The 19564-nt window shown below is 41.0% G+C and overlaps 1 protein-coding gene across 1 annotated transcript in view; it reads right to left on the bottom strand.

Annotated features, from left to right (window-relative positions):
- Nucleotides 1–18570, bottom strand: part of LOC130169158 (carbohydrate sulfotransferase 8-like) — a 166538-nt gene extending 147968 nt beyond the window's left edge. The window contains exon 1 of the mRNA XM_056375676.1: nucleotides 16858–18570. The gene's annotated coding sequence lies outside the window, so the exon portion shown is untranslated. The remainder of the gene's footprint in view (nucleotides 1–16857) is intronic.
- Nucleotides 18571–19564: the final 994 nt, after the last annotated feature.

The raw sequence follows: 19564 nt of genomic DNA on the forward strand, positions 1-19564 counted from the left end.
TTCACGGCAGAAAATGGCTCAAAGTCAACCTCAAACCAAAAAGAAGTTCAGCTCACCAAATTAAAATGCTCAAGGTGAGCCTGTTAACTTGAAGAACACCAGCTTCTTTTGAAAAAGACAATTACTATTTCTCAGCTACTCTACAGGCTATAATAGAGGAACCCAGTTGACATTAAGAACTCAAAGCCAGCTGGGATTACTTTAGGTTTGATTAATGGACATTAATATGCTCAGTGGAAAGGGTAGTGGATAAATCAGCCTGATTATACCTCTGTGAGCAGGTCCCATATTTTACTGTAAATCTAAGGATTAGTGCACATTATTGGACTTTCCACCACATCTTTGCTCTTTAATTGTGATGACAGAAAAAGAAAGTGTTTTTCAATGTACCAGCACTTCATCAATCAACGATACAATAGACATCACAGTATGAAATGATTTGCAGCGTGTTCTCTGATGTTAACACAAAGAGGAAATTTCCTTCTTCTGCAGATGGCTGCCTTTATCTTACAACTGATTCACTGTAGAGTATAGAAAGATAAACACATCACATTTAATATATTCAATGCAACTAGGACAATTGAGTCTCTCCAAATGGAGGTACACTGATCTTTTTGATGCACGAGTTAAGAATAAAAAATAAACTATCAGGCTTTACGATTTAATTTCAAGCAAATCATATATATGTATACATATCTAAAACCACAAAATGGCTTTGATCTGTTAAAGGTAACTATAACAATATTGACTCGTTGCTCATACATCAGGATTACTTTAAATCATTGTAATAGCAGTGTGATCTTAACCTCAAGGCTACATGGTGCAGTCAAGTGTTGTTCTAACAGAGAGACGGCTGCTCATTTGCGTAATTTGCCCAAAGAAAGTCTGGGACAGATATAGAAAGTCATTCTCGTTGATGCACAAACAAGTGTTGAATCCTGCAGGCAAATCCAGCAGCGAGTTTTGCTATCCTTTGATATATAAAGCATAACATAACTAGCAGCTAAACATGATTTGCATCCCGAATCCTATGTGAGGTTTAGTCATGTCAGGTTGCGTTTAAAAGTTGCATATTGATTTATGCAGGATGTACTGATTGCCTTGTGCAGCTCCAAACTCATACGCTACATTGATAAAGAAACGAAAGGACTTTATGTGATGTTAATTAAACCCCTCTAAGTTTTGCTATTGCTACATAGCTAACGTTAGCATCAATAGCTGTTTACTCACAAGTCTGGATATAAGACAAAAGGCTATAACACGCCCTTTGAGAAGCTCTGCCTCTTCAGGGCAGACTAGATGCTACAGTGACTCAGTATCTGAAGTTCAGTAGGCAAAAACAAGTGATAGAAATAGAGGCAAAACTCGAGTGTTGCTTTCCACTGCTGGAGACAGCTGTCAGCGAGTAAAGGAATGAAGATTGATGCTGAACTCGCAATGTTTCTTCAAGACTGGTAAGTAAGCAGCTGTTAATGCTAACACTGACTATGTAGCAATAGCAAAACTTACAAATAGCTCCTTTAAATGGCTTCCCACTCTAAACTGAGTAACAACTTTTTGTATTCCTCTAAAGTTTGGCTCTAGTCAAAGCATTTGCTGCAGGATCCCTGGGAGGAGACCCTGCAGTCCCTTCACATATCATGCTGAACCTCAGAGTGTGTTTTCTTATACACTGTAATGTGGGTGGCTGCTGCTGCCTGCCGTTCATTTCCATCCAACAGGTCATTGCTGTTGCAGCCCAGGGATAAAATGAACAGTGGTCTGCCAGACTAAAAATAAGCACCATGTTTGGAACTTTAGTGGATAGAAATATGTGTTTTAGCTTGGGCACTGTGCTGCTCATTTTTGACTAGCCACCTACAAGCAGGCTGATCCTTGACTGTTGGATTTGTGGTCTTAACTAAAGTCCTCCAGCTCTCTCTTTTAGAAATGACCTTCTATATTCCACTAATTTGTTTTGTCTAATATGTTTGTAAGGAAATGTAATTGCTGCCTGGATTCAGTTCAGTAGAAACAGTGCTTTCGAGCGTATAAGACACAGGACAAATCCTGCATCAGCACTGTGCTCTCTCCCCAGTCCCTTACCCCAACACTGATATGGCGCTAGCATGGCTACAAATCTGAACCATCCATATAACATTATTCATCCTCTTTCTTTTGCACCTCTTCACAAACACTTATAGTCACTACTACATGGTGACATGCATGTTCTGTCATCATAGTGATCATCATGTATGACAGAAGTGTTAAAAAAAAAAAAAGATGATGAGCCAGGGATCAAAGTTCTAATTTTTTTTCAATAAACAAGAGGGAAGCGTTTTCTGCAAAGTACAAGAAAAATATAGATATTGAAGTGGGGGGTGTGATTACAAAGTGAGACTTCACAGGATATCACGGCTGCCTGTGTGGGACTGCAGTTATAAATATATAGTGGTATGATCCCATAGTATATTGCCTTCCTTTTCTGAACTGTATCATGTGTTTCTCCGACTTTAAACTGTTTTGACAACTTAGCGTGTTCTGTTTATTTTGCTTTTTAAACTCAATAAATGGTAAATGGCATTTTCACAAAGAAATTTTGTAGTTTTACGGTAAAATATTTTCACCTAGTGTTTTATGTGTGTTACTCAGAAATGGATCTCTCCCAAACAAGTTACTACACTTTTGCTGTTCTAGAGGCCAAACGGCATCTTGGTAACAAGTAGGACAATTTTAGAAATCACCATTGATATTAACATTAAGTTTGTAATTACAGTTTGACAGCTACTGTAAAGAAAAACAATTCAATATCACACCCTCTATCCCACCCATAACATCTTTACGTTCCAGAGAGGTATTGCTGTAACTACATACCTGCCTTGCTCCAGAACTCCATCCGTTTCTCATGTATTCAATCCTTTCGTTTCGGAAAGGTGCATGTTTTTTCACTTTGTGCACAGAGCAGAGCACATATTTGCATTTCAACATTCATTCTCATTTCACAAAATTTTAGGAGACCAGACAGTCGACAAGAAAAAAGGTATTTGGTACAGAGTAGCCATGACCTTGTCTGTAACACTTTAGTTTCAGTCTCAGTAGTTGAATCTGCTTTTGGATGTTTGTGGTACAAACTCAGGGTTACTGAATTCCTAGTTTTGTAGTAAATTGTTAAAAGGAAATGAAAAGGTAAAAAAAGACCTTTGCTTTCTGTTTCAAACTAAATGATATACAGCATGCTGTTTCAAAACTCATTAAGGACCCACTAGACACATTCGTCTTCTTGTTCCTGTATTATCTGCAACTACAAATTCCTTGATATGCCAATAAAGTAGTTGAACATGAATTTAATGTTTACAATGGACATAAGTGGACATATGTCACCAGTACACCAGCACTAAGCCCACAACCTGTTTTTCTGGAGTCAGAGGTTCAAACATGAGCAGGATCACAGGGCATATGAAACTAGCAGGCAGGTGACAAAACAGGTTTGTGATCAAGAAGGTGCTGGTTTGATTTCCTGAAGCAGCTGGGAAGGTTTGGCCAGGGAAAGGGAATGAGTAATGCTCTCAGAACTCTTAGGAGCTGTTCACCAGCCAACAGTGGCAGTGGCTGGGCAGCTCCCCGGTGTGAACATCTACTGTATAGTATATGAATAATGTGACAGGCTCCCGGACTCTATATTACTACCCTGCCTCCTAGAAATTACGTTTGAATACTACAAATTTGCAGCAGTTAAGATGTTTGGCAGAAATCACCAAGACAAAAGGAAACATTGTTAATGAACATATCTGACCAGCTTTTTATAATGTATGTATATTGTTCCCTGACAATGAATTCCATGCTTTCTGAGTATATAAAGCTGTAAAGTTGTAATGGTTATGTTTAGACAACCACAGCACTTGGTTAAGGTTAGGAAAAGATTGTGTTATATGTTTAATATTAGACAATTCAACAGTGACTTGAAGCGTGACACACAATGTGTTTTCTTTACTAACATTTCAAAGTGCCTTTGTTGCCAGAACCTAATAACACACACGGCACTCAGGAATGTGAACTCCAATGTCCATGCCATTAAGAAATTTTGCATTTCCTCATTCAGCAAAGTAATTTTCCTGAAGAATGTATTGAAACATCCTTTAAATATTGAAAATGTGAATGAATAATAAAGTATAAACACAGCTAAACCTGATTTCTAAGGGACATGGGTGGGATGTAAAGATGTTAATTATACTTGGCTTAAAGTAAAATGGTAACGTGGAGTGATTTTTGATGTGCATTATCAAATATCTCTGACCTCCATGTGGTGCTGCCCTTAATAATACCTGCTTCAATACCAGGATTAAATTGCCAAAGCATAATAGACTCACATCTGATTAGAAGCTGATTAACAGTAATTGAATGGTAATGTGAATTTTTAATGACTGTATAAATGAATCATTATTCGTATTTAACAGCACGGACCAGAGTTTACTTATCACAGTTATTTTGAAGACATCAACATTGAGCTTATACTCAGACACTAATGCTTGAATCCTTAATCTTAAATATTAATGACCACCTCTCATTAAAATTGAATGCAAAACAGTTATGTTGGGGGAATAATATCCCTCTTAATGTGCTAAACAGCAGGTGTGTATCATAACAAGATGCAAGAAATTAATTCCACCAGCTAAATTCTCTGAGAAACAACATGGCTGAAAGCTAATGGCTCATATCAAAGTTTAATTCAATTTTTCCCAATCTGATGACCATGCTTCTTCAACCTGGGAGTACTCAGCTGTAACATATATGCAGGCGTGTGAGCACAAAGCAGCTGACCGTAGGCAGTCATTTACATTTAGCAGCGTTGTATAAGTGCTGTGTGTTTTATGGCCAAGACCATAAGTTTAAAATGTGTTTGGAAACTTGTGCATGACTCCAGTTAGTGGTGATTATTTGCAGGACAGAGCATGACATGCAGTATTCTTTGAGACCTCCCTTAAACCGCTTCGCAAAACTCAAAATTACCAATGAAAAGTCTTACGAGGTCAAAGACGGGAGCTGACAGACAGTCACATATGCAGCTGCAATGTACAGACCTCAATGTTTCTCCTTAATTAAAGGTCTTCGTAACAAGCTTTTTTGTTAAGGCACTTCATTATCATCATTCGTTATTCAGTAGGTGAATTCTTCTGGGTTCCAACCTTTAGCTTCACATGTAGTACGAACAGCTGAATAACAGCTTTTTAAAGAAAATCTAAATGAAGTATTATTAAACATCTGATGGGTGTGACGTTAAATGTCCTGTGGCAAGTTTCTGTGCTGATGTGACACTGTATGTCCTTGAAATGTTGTTTTTGGTGCTGTCATCGCCTGCTGGGGAAAACATGCAGTTTCCACGTGTTAGAAGTGATTGTGTGTTTCTGGTATGGAGGTACACTGATATCCATGATGCTCTACTGTCATGCAAATACAGTCTACATTCTAAGGTCATTCTTTCCTAAATATCAGGCAGCAACAATTAGTTAATGCAGGTCCAAAGCCTTTAATCAGAAAAGTCTTCTTCCTCTCTCTCTCTCTTGCAAACACCAGCTGTGAGTGTGATAAAAAGCTCAAAGAAGCAAAATTGAAAAACTTGCAATCTATCTAATGGCTGTTTGCCAGCTAACCAGCAGTAAGAAAGGATCGTGGTAAAACACAAGGTACCTTCAATCAATACAAAGGAGAATTTTATCATTCAGTCCAGCTACAGATAGCCTGTTTAAGGGGCTTATGAAGTCCAAGCCTCAACTCTAAAACACACTGCGTCTAAAATGTGAGGTGAGTAATTTCCATGTGAAGTGAACTGTCCGAAAAAAGTTGCAGACCTGTTTTCATACCATTTTGTATGATCAATACTAAAATGAAAAATAACTAGTGCAGAACATTTTTCATTCGAGCTTGTGCAAATGTGTACCTGTTGTTCAACAGGCACGCACAGTAAGAATCGTGACTACTTGTGGCTACATGGGCTTTTGGAAGATCAAAGTGTCTGGCTGGAGTAAGGTGACCCGCTGGAATCATCACAGGGGCTTTCACTGCTGGCTTGAAACCCCTGCCCTGGTCAATACACACTCATCTGCCCCCGAAAAAATCCTTTAATCTTCAGTCACCATATATATACTGCCTTCCTGTGAGCGGATCATGGGAAATAGACATTGATGCGATTTTCCCAGGCAAGGAAATCAGGTAAGTGCGTTCATTAGTCATATGAGGCTTCCTGCAGGGTCAAAGAGGGCAGAGATTGTGGGTAATTAAATGTGCTAAATGGAACTCTAATTGAATGAGCGACCCACTGCCTCTGATTCTTGTTTAATCATATGGAGAAGCAGATAACAAAAAAAAAAATGGAATTCATTTTCTTTCTTTGGGGGAGGTTGTGTTGTGAGAGAGGGGGGGGGTGTAATTATGTTGCTGCATGAATTGATCACTTAGCAATAAACATTAATTAACAATCGAGGTAGATGTCTTTGTATTGACTCAATTAAAAAGGAAACTCAGGGATTGAATGATTAACAGTTTAAATGGCACCGTTCTTAAAGTGATCAAATATATATATGTGATTAATGACAAAGAACTTATTTTTAATGACTTACCCTAAATAATTAATCGTCATTAAATGCATTAGTTCAATAGTGAATATAATATGCAAAATGAATATTTCTCTTTCTATTACTGTATCTGTATTTGCTTGCCTCCTGATTTATTGGCTTGATATATTATTTTCTAGAAAGGCTGCAGTTTAATGTATTATGACAGCTAAATCTGAAGAGACCACAAATACATTTCTCACTTTATCTGTCAAGCTCCAATCTTCAGTATAGGCTACATGGTCTGTAATTGAAACTTTGTGCACCACACTACACTTGGGATACTTGTACTACATAAAAAATATGTAGCATATACTGCAGTTACAGAACTCAGTTCAGCCCTCATACAGCATTGAAAGGGTGTTATCATTTTTTAAGTGAAATAAATATGACCATTTTAATACATTTCAATTATTGCCATTGTTGCATGGTGATTACTACATTTACAGAGAGCAGCGTGAAGTATGTGCTGATTAGGAGCTTCGGAATTGTATTTTTCTTAAGACATTGTGTCTTGATAAAGAATATAGTCGGGGGTTGATGACAGGATTTATGTAATTTATGCTGAGATTGCTACTAACCGTTGTTTTGATTGTTGCTCTGATAACTTATAAACCAGACTTTCACGAGGTTTTTAGCGGCAGACGAATTATCCACAGGGTGTCCTCCTCTCCATAACAAACAGACCAGGGCAGAAACACCCATAAAGCAGTTTCACTTTAAAAATCAGTTATTCATGGTGTCCCGGCGACTCAGCTGCTCACCTGGTAGATCACATACCAGGCAAAATGCCCTAAAAATAAAAAAAATCAGTGATTCACCAATGCGCCTCTGCGAGCAGCTGGAAACCGAGAGTGCTCACCTTTGTTTCTTTAATAAAGTATGAACCAGACGTTCAACAGGTTTTTCTCGGTAGCCGAATTATCCGCAAAGGGCCATCCTCTCCATAACAACCAGACCAGGGGATTAAAACCCATAAACGAATAAAGCAGTTACACTTATAAAAGAAAAAATCAGTGATTCACCGATGCATTCAGCAGAAGCAGGACAGCTGTTGGGTTGCTCAAAGGGGATATGATGTCATTGACAGTAGACCTAATGACACAGAGCGTTATCATATTAAAATTACGTTTTTCTCTAGGTTTGCGAATTTCTGGAAACATTTGGGAAAATGTAAGTACACAACTCAAAAAAATATATAACATAGGTCAGTTTTAGACATTTTAATATGGAAAAGTTCCACATTATAACTTTAATGCATTTAATCGCTACCATCATATTGCGTATACAGTACTTAACCACCTGTAGAAGTCTATGTATCTGCAGCTACATTTTAATGCTCCAGGTTCAAAAGTTAACACAATCTTGAATTGGACCGATGCTATCTTAATTCTCTAATTGGTACTTTTGCCTGATTGTTCTATGAGGGAACGTTCAACCCATTTGGACTCACCTATAGACCTGCATCCAGAAAGACCTGAATGTGCTGCCAAGTCTTTACTGACAAGCGTTGGCTAAATAAATGAGCGTAATTAGCTTGGGCAGCAATACTCTGGCACCTGAGCATGTATGGTTCCAGAAGAGTTAATGTTTTAAGAGCCCCACAGTGGAGCGGTAAGCATGTCCGTGTCCTTGGTCCTGCGCCTTTCCCAGCCACCCTGCTGTCCTCAAACTTAAGGAGCACCTGGCCCGGCATCAGCCTCGGAACCAGTCACCCTGTCAGCCTGAGAGAAAAGGCTGCTCCTCACCCTGCCGTTTCTTCAGGCCGGCCCACATCTCCTCCCCCAGTTTTACAAAGATACACAGATGAAACCTGCTTCTTCTCAACCAATTTTTTTTTTTCAGCTCCAAGATAAACGAGCATTGTCAGTGCTCTGCACACAGTAAGGTGGCAATAAGCACAGCGTCTCTCAAAGAAACACTGACATCCCAAGTCAACCCCTGAGCATCAGCGTCCCCAAATAACATTGTGTTTTCATTCCCCCAATTCATCAGCCCGGATCCCGCATTGAGCTGAAGGTGGCAAGGAAAAAGTCAACTATTACTTTGACAATTTGTGCACTCAGCACACAAACAGTTCCCCCCCCCCACACTCTATAACAGGGGTTTTACAGTATAGCCTGCATATTTCCATTCACATACATCAAAATACTACAGCAACAGTTACTGTCTAATGTGTGTCAGGCACACAGACAGACTGCTAGTATATGAATTCAAACAAAACCATGATGTCTGCTTGTCAAAACAGGCACTGATATAATTAAATCTCCATTGTGATGTCAATATTTGCCCAAGGATTTAACCAATAATAACTGTCTTCAGAAAAACATCTTAACTTTGACAGTTGTAGAAAACCTCTTCAGATTCAGCAGAAGCATCCTTTAATGCAGCTGAAGACTAACCCTGTCCATAATTATTGATCAGTGTATTTTATCTATAATGGCAGAGCAGTCAGTCCTGATGATCTCTTCTTCTGCCTTCATTACGTGCTACAGTACACACAGCAGTAAGACAGTGGCCATAGGAAGATAAGGTCATTCTGTTGATTGCATTTACAATGACAAACATGCGTCTCGTTTGATTTTCCTCTGGGCTCCTTGCCATCCATTACAAGATAGATGTGCACTCTATCTGTGTTTGTGCCTCTGTTATTGTTCAGAGATGGTTGAGTTGACATAAGGATTCTCTCTCTCTCTCCCTCACACACACACTTCCTCTCCCTGCCTCATCTGTCCCTGCCTTTCCCTCCTGCCTCTCATATAATAACACGAACATTTTCACTTTCTCTCCTTACTCTGAATCTTCCCCATGCCGCCTCCCTCTAATCCTGCCATGGAAGTGACTCATATTACAGCATTCTTCAGTTTAATGCACTTTAATAGCATTAATATCTGCTTTTGCCTCTTCAGCTGCAATAAACACCCCTTACATCTTAAGAAAGCCGCTTAAGAGCAATTGACATGGCTAGTGTACCAAAACAGAAACGTACCTCCGGTGAAAAGCAGAATATCTCATTGTAAAAGAGTAATCTGCTTTTTCTTTTTTTCTTTTTTTTTTTTTTTTTTTTTTTTTATACATTGGCACCCACCCGGCACAGCGTGACACATGGTGTACTGTAAACAGACACTGGAGGTACTTAGACAAGGAACAGCCAGCTCCCTGTAGTCCTTCCTACTCACTCTCACTGTGTGGAGGAGGCCTGCAGATACGGGAAGAACACGAGTCCCTGCCACCTTCTGTGCCACCCATGTTGCCGCTGCAGTGACAGCCAAGGTCAGCTCAGGAAAGACAGAGGGCTCCTGCATGAAGATAAGACTCTCACGATCCACCGTGCCGCTCCTCGATGGAAAGAGAATCCTGCCCGTGAATTATTCAGTGGGTCTCCCCCACCCTAAATAACAGCCGGCAAGCATTGTTTGACATCCCAAATGAATAATTAAGGAATGACCTTTTGTTCCCATTAGAGGTGATAGGTTGATAGCGCCATACTTTGTGGCTGAGGTTGTTAGACGATGTGAAGGTGCTGTGCGGAGGAATGAAAAAATGTTAAAATCGGCCAAACTCTTGTGCACAAGCAGTGATGTGCTAAGAAAAGACACACACACGTCCCTGTGGGATGTATTGATATACAAAGACGTAGATGCAGTTTCTGTTGATTGTTCCTAAAGCACAGCCTGAAGCCATTCTTTGTCACGACTCCCATGTTCTAATAAGAATTGTGCTGTAGTTTGCTCCTGATACATCAGAGGCTTTTTGATTATGCCAGTCAAGAGCTTGTAGTCAGCTCTGTGAATCAGAAATGATGTATTAACACAAAGCCAATCCCGGCTCAGCTGGCTCGGTCCGGTTTGGTGGTGTTCCAGTGAATTATGGTCCATTTCCCAGTCTTGTATTTCAATGAAGTAATGAATCATAGAACCTTGTGTGGCACCAAATCTATACAGTATATCCAACATGTAAAACCACATGACAATAATGATAAATGATACTTTTCATTACTGCGATATATGTATTATTGTTTGGCCATTAACGCTTAAGCGAGACCTGCTGGAAAGGATAAGGTTAGAGATATACTATATTTATCTTTTTGTCAACAAATACTGTGAAGACACGAAACCAACAATTAATTCATCCTATTTACAAGCTTTGTCTGTGTAGTGGCTTTGTCTGTGGAGTGACACGTTCCTTCGTTACAGGACACTGTAGTTTATTTTGAGTCAGTCCCACATACAATGTCGTGCTGCCATAAAGACTCACTAACACAAGAAATGTGTCTTAACCCAAGATTCGCTTTTAGGATATTTTATATTTGGGCATTTGTGTGTTTGTGCACTGGCTCACATGAGTACACACATAAAGCTTCTGATTCTAAAGGCTGCTTCATGCAATATGTATTTGGTTATATGACTTGACTTAAATAGTTTACGACCTGGATTTCACATTTCACTCTGTGCAGCTCTGTTTTAACCAGCTGTACGTGCAGCTGTACGTGCAGCTGTATGTGCAGTTTCCCTATGACATCAGAGCTCACCTGAGAGCCCGCAGCTTCCCCTGCCTGTGTGTCTCTGTGCTGGTTAAGCTGTTGCTACCAGGATGAGATGATGCATGGCTTTTACAAAGAAACTAATCAGGTGGGTATGCTGCATATAAATAACGTCCATGTCATAATTAACCAGAATAATTCATAGCAACTAAACTCCAGGCTACAGAAGTTACTGATGTCAAAGATCAGATCAGATTTACATATGAAACATTCTTGTTAGCTTATTAGCTTATTGAACTCCGGCTCTTCTTTAAAAAAGCTCCAACTTTCACTTTCTAGGGAGCACCTTTGCCTGAAGTTACAAATAATAACATAGGTTGAAGTTAAAATGACATGTTTGAGCACAGAACACAGATTAGCTCACCTTACCCCTGAAATGTAGATATAAAATCAAGTGCTAATGAGTTATGTTGAGCAAATAAATTAATTTTAATTCTATGATGGTTTATTCATTCAAACTGTAAGTACCAACCACTTCAAATTTGAGGTTTATTCATCTCACAGATGTTGCTGCCAGTGCTGCAGCTAGCTGATTATGCGTGGCACAGCCTGAGGGTAGCGAGATCATCCGGTCAAGTATTCCCCACATCTCCTTCTTTCACTCTCCATTAAGTTAACTCGTTTTCTTTATTTCTTATCTTTATATGTCCCTTTCCTCCGTGCTCCAGTCTACACCTATGTCTGAAAATAGTCCCCAGCACACGCACTATGCTCCTGTTTGAGTAATGATTGCTTGGGAGTTCAGTGTCCTGATGTTTTAGGACATGACTTTTCCTATAATTTAGTACATTGTGAATACATTTAAAGATGTCCTATCTGAGGTTAACATGAAGCTGATTTAGCAGAATCAATCGATCGTCAGCCCTCAATGAACTGTAGGTTCCCTGGACCGGTCACGCATTACACAATATTATAATTTATACTTGTGTATAAAGGACATTTAAAGACGACTAAGAAATGGAATGACAATAAGACAGTTACAGTGGAAACAACGACTGAATCAATCATTTGGGTGGGAATTTGACTCCCAGGCCAAGTGTCACGGCCTCACGCAAACCATCAGACTACTAATTTTATAGGCTAACCTTTGTTCATGTAACAGGTACCAGACAAGTTCTAGATTTGGCCACTATGTTCATCCATTATCCATACTGCTTATCCTCATAGGGTTGCAGGGGGGCTGGAGCCAACTCCAGCTGACCCTGGACAGGTCGCCAGTCTATCACATGGCTGACATGTGGAGACAGACAACCATCCGCACTCACACTCACTTAATTTTGCCGGAGTACCCTGAGAGAACCCATGCAGGCACACATGAAAACTTCTTGCTGTGAGGCAACAGTGCTAACCACTGCACCACAAAATACTAAAAAGTATCTTAAAATATAAATATTATTTTCAAGCTATTCTAGAAATTGCATGTTATTATAGGAGAAAGTGGAGGCTACATTTGTATTATATAATCACAGCAGATGTAGGCTACAATCATATGATGTCAATAAGTTAACGTAACCTTAGGTGAAGGGCAGATGTCTTCCAATGTCTCCCTTGCTCTTTTCTTTAAGGGTAAACAAAAATCATGTGACTCCTTTCTTGGTTACAAGTCTTCACTTTTCCAACCACTCAGCAACAATGGATAATTACTATTATCGATGACCATTGTCAAAGGCAAAGTCAGTGTAGAAAGATGGGGCTGGGAGTAGCAGTGCTGCAGCATCAACGTGGACACAACTCATTAACTGTATACTGTATATGTACAACTGCTTGTTATATTATCACTGGTCAAGTTGACTGTCCGTCACTGAGCGGAAACAAACCTACATTGTAGTTCATATGTTTTTATGTTGAAAAATACATTCTCATAGTGGTGGCAGAGAGTGAACATGGTGTGGGACAGCTCTATCGATTCTCTCCATATTCAGGATTTACCATTTGAGGTTTCTTCTGTAGAACTTTTATTAACAAAAAATACTGCTATTACTGCTCTGGACTGAGTGTGTAAATTGTCTCGGCAAGACACATGGGTCTTCTCCAGAAAAGCTTTGCACTGAGGTAGGGCTTCTGATTCATTCACAGTGTGAGGAAGAAAAACCAGAGCTGCAGTATGCCCGCAGTGACACGCTCAGGAGAGAGCCACTCTGAGGCGAGCACAGATTCCTAGTTTAAGGCAAGAGAGGGAGAGGGATTGGGTGCTGAAGACAGACCATATTTATAGCCAGGGATAGGAATAATTCATCGCGATCAAAGTGCAGATCATGCTTCGTTCCATCACAGAGCAGATGTGGCGGAATGAAAAGAGCGCGCTTTCTCTCTCCGTCTGCTCTCTAGCGGCTTGCTAAATGGAAACAGTGAGGCAAAGTTATCTCTGTGAAGCTACCGTGTGTTTGTCGTCATGTGCACTTCGCTGGCTCTCAGGTGGCTTCGCTTTAGAAGAAGAGTGCGACCCCTCCGAGGTGTAGCATGCAAGAAAAAAAGAAAAAAAAAAGGAGAAAAAAAAGAAAGAAAAGGAAAGCCTCCAACCCACAGCAGGTCTTCTCAATCAGAGCGAGGAGTGAATATCAGATTCTGAGATCACAGTGGGAGATCATGTGCCTGAAACCATGTGTCATAAAGCGCGCGCACGCACACACACACACACACACACACACACACACACACACACACCACACACACACACACACAACAACAACAACAACAACAACAACGGTATGTCACATGACTCCTGTATAAGCATGTGAATGAAGTAGATCACAGAGTCAGAGCTGACTGGCAGCTGAAATACTATTTGTCTTTCAGGTAAGAATCCTTTACTCTTGTTTTCTATGTGTAAATGTCCATGCTTAATATCACCAGTGGCTGCCTCTACTAGTATTAAGACAACACACATACAGCCATCTCTGCACACACACACACACACACACACACATAAATGTCTGCATCCCACTATACCAGTTCCTTGTTTTTCATTTTCCTCCCACCCCTGATACACTCACTTTCCCAGGGACACACACATCCCCATTTTCTTCCTCTTTTTTTTTTGTTTTCAGCCCCTCCTGCCTTTTCTCTCCCAGTAATGCTTTTTCTGCAATCACACACAAACACATAGACACACACATGCCTGCCTGCTTCTTCCAGTTTCATTTTCTCTCCCTCCCACACACAAACACACAGACACACACACATGCGCCTGTTTCTTTCTCTCTTTCATTTTCTGCATCTCCAACCCTTTCTGCTTCCTTGTCACTCCTTCAATACACACACACGTACACACACACACACACACACACACACACACACACGCACGCACGAACACACACAAATCCACAAGCGTACAGACATACAAGCTCCTTCATCTTCTCTTTTATTTCTTCTCCCTCCCACACTTTTCCTATCACTATCTCTCTGCACGCACACACTCTCTCTCTCTCTCTCTCACACACACACACACACAGAGGCACTTGTTCCATTCGCTCTCATTTTCTCTCACCCTCCCTTCCTCTCCCAATCACTCCTTCAGCACGCACACACCCTCATGCATACCTCTTTCTCTCTGTCTTTTACTGTTTCTCTCCTCCCGTCTCCCTACCACAATCACTTAAACACACACAAACACACACACACACACACACTACCGGCAGTCCAGCTTCCCTTACTCCCAGCTGGGCTTGGACAGCTCTCTTCCTCTGGCCTCTCTGGGCCATCTGGAGTGCAATGTCCCCGCTCCGCTGGTCCCCTGCCAGCCGCTGAGCCTCCCAGGATGAACACAGCATCTTCAAGCACAATTTGTACGCGTCAAAGCTCTGCTGTGTGTCCAGTGACCCAGCTGAGTGAAGTCATTGAGTCTCGCATTTCCCACCTCAAAGGAGCCTCATTCTGCTTTGATGACACCTGCGCTCTCCCATCTCTCTGGATGGAGGACGGCGCAGTAATTGATTAAAGCCGCTGAGCAACCTTACTAGTAATTGCAGCTCTGTTTATGATCTTGAGGAGGGTTTGTCTTTGCATGAGGAGTGAATATCAAAATGTGGCACACAGGTCAAGTACCTGCACAGGATTCTCAAGTAAAAATGCACCTGTCTGCTGCACAGATTATAAAATCTGCCTCGATTAAGGAAGAAAAATCTGATCCCCTCTAGTGAAGACATGCAAGACTCATATTAAATCATGCTATGGACACTCATCTGCCAATACAAACAATCCTCCAAACAGCAGCAGAACCTAAGAAATAATGTTAGATCTCCTGACTCTACGGTTTTATAATCCTTTAATACAAAGTGTCAAAGTCTTGGTGGATTTGAGCGGCCAGTGTGCAAACTTGTCTCCTGCAGCTTTAAGCTCTGTGCAAAGTCTCCCACAAGCCCGCAGGTTGTCATCTGAGTCCTCTGAGTTTGGCGCTAACTGACTTAATGATACAAAATAACAAATGCGTTGCAATACAAAAGACTAGTGGAAAAAAAAAATGTGCCTTTGAAATTAAGGCATGCCTTCAAATTAATGGCAACTTAAGTCATTCAGCCACAAGTTTCTCACCTCAAAAGGGCCTTGTTCTGCTTTGATGACACCCACGCTCCCTCTCAGCTCGACATGGTAACTGATTAAAGCAAGTAAGTCACAGTTCTTGCAATTACAACACTGTTTAAGATCTTTTAGACTTTAAACTTTCTTAACTGGCCGCCGACATATGTGCATTATGAATGCAAAAAAAGCAAAGGAAAATCTGCTGACTATATTTGTTTGTTTGTTTGTTTGTTTTTTTTCATTTGATTTTGGCTGTGGCAGTTTTTATTCTGATTTCTTTGGACAGCGCTCTGGGAACATCACAAGTTTTAAAGTCACTACAAAGCTTAAGGTTGTGTTCAAGATGCTGGAGCAAAATCATTTACGCTATAAAAGTGGCATAACCCAAAATACATGCCCGGGGCCAGTTAGCGTGCAGTGGCTATTTTTATAGTCTAGTAAACACACCAATCCTATGCGACACCCGAGCAACAGCACACGCAAACTCTGCCCTGATCTTCTCTACATTCTGATTGTGCTCCTACCTACAGCTTTGCCAGGCTAGCGGGAAAAAAAATGAAGAGCCACTAAGCTGTGGAATTGATCATTTCCACACTGTCACTCCAACAATACCTGCAGAGAACACCTGTCCTATGACATGTGTGAGAATATTAAACAACTAAGAGCAAACAAACTGCAGTAATAGTCAGTTTACACTATGCAATAATATGGTTCATTTTGCAATGACATCATTTGTCAACTGATGAACTATGTTTGAATTTGAAGTAAAAAAAACTCTATGTAATTCACTGCAACCTATAAAATGAACAGAATAGGGAAGAGACAGCCAGTGCAAAATTTGCTGCTCCACGATTTGGTGAGAACAGTTGACTGGACACCAAAGGTAATTTTGAATAGAAGAATACAAAATAATGACAAACAGTGAAATCAACAGGCAATCTGTGGCATCTGTGGGTCAACACTTTTCTATAATTATAGCATGTAAGCTAAGCCAACTCAAGAGTGATGGATAGTGTAACTTTGTATCTACGCCTGGCGTGTAAGATCTTTAAAATGAAACACATGCAGACCCTGAGGACAACAGATACAGGCAGCAGACACAGCGGACGCTGGTGGCTTTAGAGGATGTAACAGCAATATCACAGAGACGTGACTGAGAACAGCTCATCTGCAGTTTACTGTGCGCTGCATCTAGTGTTTTGCACTTACCTTAACGGGGCTCCCCAAATACCATGAAGCTCAGGAGCAGGTGTAGAAGTGCAGAGCGTCTTCCTGCTTCTTCACTAGTTGATCAGCCAAGTCTCTCTCTCTTTCGCTCTCTCACTCTCTCCCTCTCTCCCTCACTCTCTCTGTTTCAGCACCACCGCCTCTTTGGAGAAATGATGCAAGTTTACGGTCGGCGCTGTGAACGCATCGGCTGTGCAGACTGAGAACACAGAGTCTTCTCCTTCAAGTTTGATGCCACCTCGGTGATGCTCTGGCTGGAGCAAACATGACTCGCCGTGCCTGATGCTTTCAGGAAGAGTGCGGCCAATCACAACGCCTCTCCTTCTTTACTCTCACATCTTTGCGCATCCCCCGCAGAGTCTCCAAGGACCGGTGCCTGTCTGCCTCCGGGCGGGCACGGCAGCGGTATTAGTGACTTTAAGACTGGCTTCTCCTGCTACTGGAGCGCGTTTTCATTTGCTGTGTTCTCTTTGTCTTCGAGGCGATGCTGATACTGATTATAAAGATGGGGGCTATGAATTTCATCCCGCGCATCGACTAGGTACGGGAGCGGAGCAGCGGGAGCCAAGAGCAGGAGGAGTGTCTCTTAGCGGTCTGAGTTCATTAAAGACTCTTCTAAAATGGATGAGTTCCTTGTCTTTCCGTTATTAAAACCCCGTTTTTTCTTACCTGATGGCGGGATCGTGGCGCGCTGCAAGTGCGTACTGTATGAAGTGCGCCGCTACATGCAACTGAGCTACAGTAGAGGCGACAAAGAGTTTAAACAAGATGCCTCTGTCACAGATGTGAGAGCTGTCCAGTCAATGAAGTCCAACGTCATTAATTATGAATTAAGTTATTCATTATGATTTAGAAAGCAGTGCCACTTTGCATGTGGAGGTGTTTATGAATGTCTCTGTTTGTGTCTGAGATATTCCACTAGGTTGAGCACAACATCTCAACTGAGGACAATAGTGCCTCCAATTTGTTTCCCCTATATAGATGCATTCACCATCAAATGATTTGTGGGTTAGGAAGTTAGAGTTGAAGTACCGTAAGTCCCCAAACATGCGCGCGTGTGTGTGTGTGTGAATATTTTACGGTTGGGCAGTCTATATGAACAGTACATTTTTCATGCCCTCTACAATATATTCAGTCCCTGAAGTCGTATTGCATTTGGCATATACTTCTCCAGCTCAGCGGTTCCGGTCCAACAGAGAGACAGAGACACAGATGTGAGAGTCCACCTGCTTCAGACTCTCAGATCCTTTTGGTTGGTCTTGCTGTGCAATGATGTCAGTGCAATTGTGATTGTATTGATTTGAGCTCTTGTCAGTCTTTTTTTCAAGGCGATGAGATCTAAGTGCCACTTCAACACATTGGGCTTATCAAATTAAGCTGGTGTAAAATATTACAGCCCTCAGCCAGTGAGCAGCCATCAGAAAAAAAGCACACACACACAATAGCCTATTTAATCTTGCACTGATTTGAACTAAAGGATTTTCCCCCGTCATTTTCTCTAAAGAAGGATGCATAGTTGGAGAAAATAGAGCTTTAATGAAAAGAGAAAAAGCCCTGTGGGATGGATATCAAAAGCCAGTGGATGTGCATAATTTATCTCAGACTATTTCACAAAGCCCTGCAGAATGGCTTTCTTTAACCTGTACTTTTTTTTTCTTTCATTTCAAAAAAAAAATCTAAATATTAGCACTCAAATAGAAATATGTCATCTTCATCTCTTCATGTCATATCATGTGACTGAGTTTAAAAGTAACAGATCTGTGATATGTTGCAAGTAAACAATGTCTGTGTTCAAATAAATATCACATGTCATTGTGTGTCATTGTCAGTGCATTGGCTTTTTCTCAGGGTGTGGCTGCTAAGAAACATCCCAGGCTTTTCAGCCGGCACAGCTGACACACTCAACATGCTCCTCCTGACTTGCGCACACCCCCCTCTGCTGGTGTTAGGAAGCAAAGAAAAAAAAAGGTTTTTCCTTTGGCTTCATTTGGCTGCAGGGACTCTGGGTAGGAGTCCAAGAACACTAATTCAGACCCACAGGAAGGCTTTTCTATCAACTGCAGCACAAGCAGGGTTTATTGTGAAGCCTTTTTAATTCACAAAGCTGCTGCATGTAAGTGGGACAAAACATCGCCCAAGTCCTGAAGATCTAAGAGGCAGCAGCAGCACAACAGCTGCAGTATGTCTCTGCTGGGACTGTGGGCCGCTCGCTGCGTGTGGTATCAGCAGACCTGACTAGGAAAAATGCTGAAAATGATCAGTGTTGCTTATTTAGCATTAGTCAGGGTGAATAATCTGTATCTGCACTTTTGAATGTGGTTTTATAAGGCATCATTTACAGAAAAATACTGTTTGATGCATTATTGTATTCTCATATACAATACAATATATGACAACAAGAAATACATTTCATCATGCTCTGAAAGGTGATCAGGAATGATATGATTTTGCGTTTATTTTTAGGTTTTACTTGCTTAAAAAACAAAGTAATAAAGTGGACAGGAGCATTTAACAGCATCTGGGGACGGAGGTGTCCACGTGTCTAATGTACTTTAATGAACATGTAGTCTGCTGGGCAGCTAGATCCTGATGGATTTTGAAGGTTGTGAGTCTTGACACAATTCCCTGGCCAAAAGACAAACAACTCCCTCATGGTACACTCATCAGTTCTATCCCTCTCACTGCTCAT

Source organism: Seriola aureovittata, chromosome 1, assembly GCF_021018895.1.
Source record: "Seriola aureovittata isolate HTS-2021-v1 ecotype China chromosome 1, ASM2101889v1, whole genome shotgun sequence".
Lineage (NCBI taxonomy): Eukaryota > Metazoa > Chordata > Actinopteri > Carangiformes > Carangidae > Seriola > Seriola aureovittata.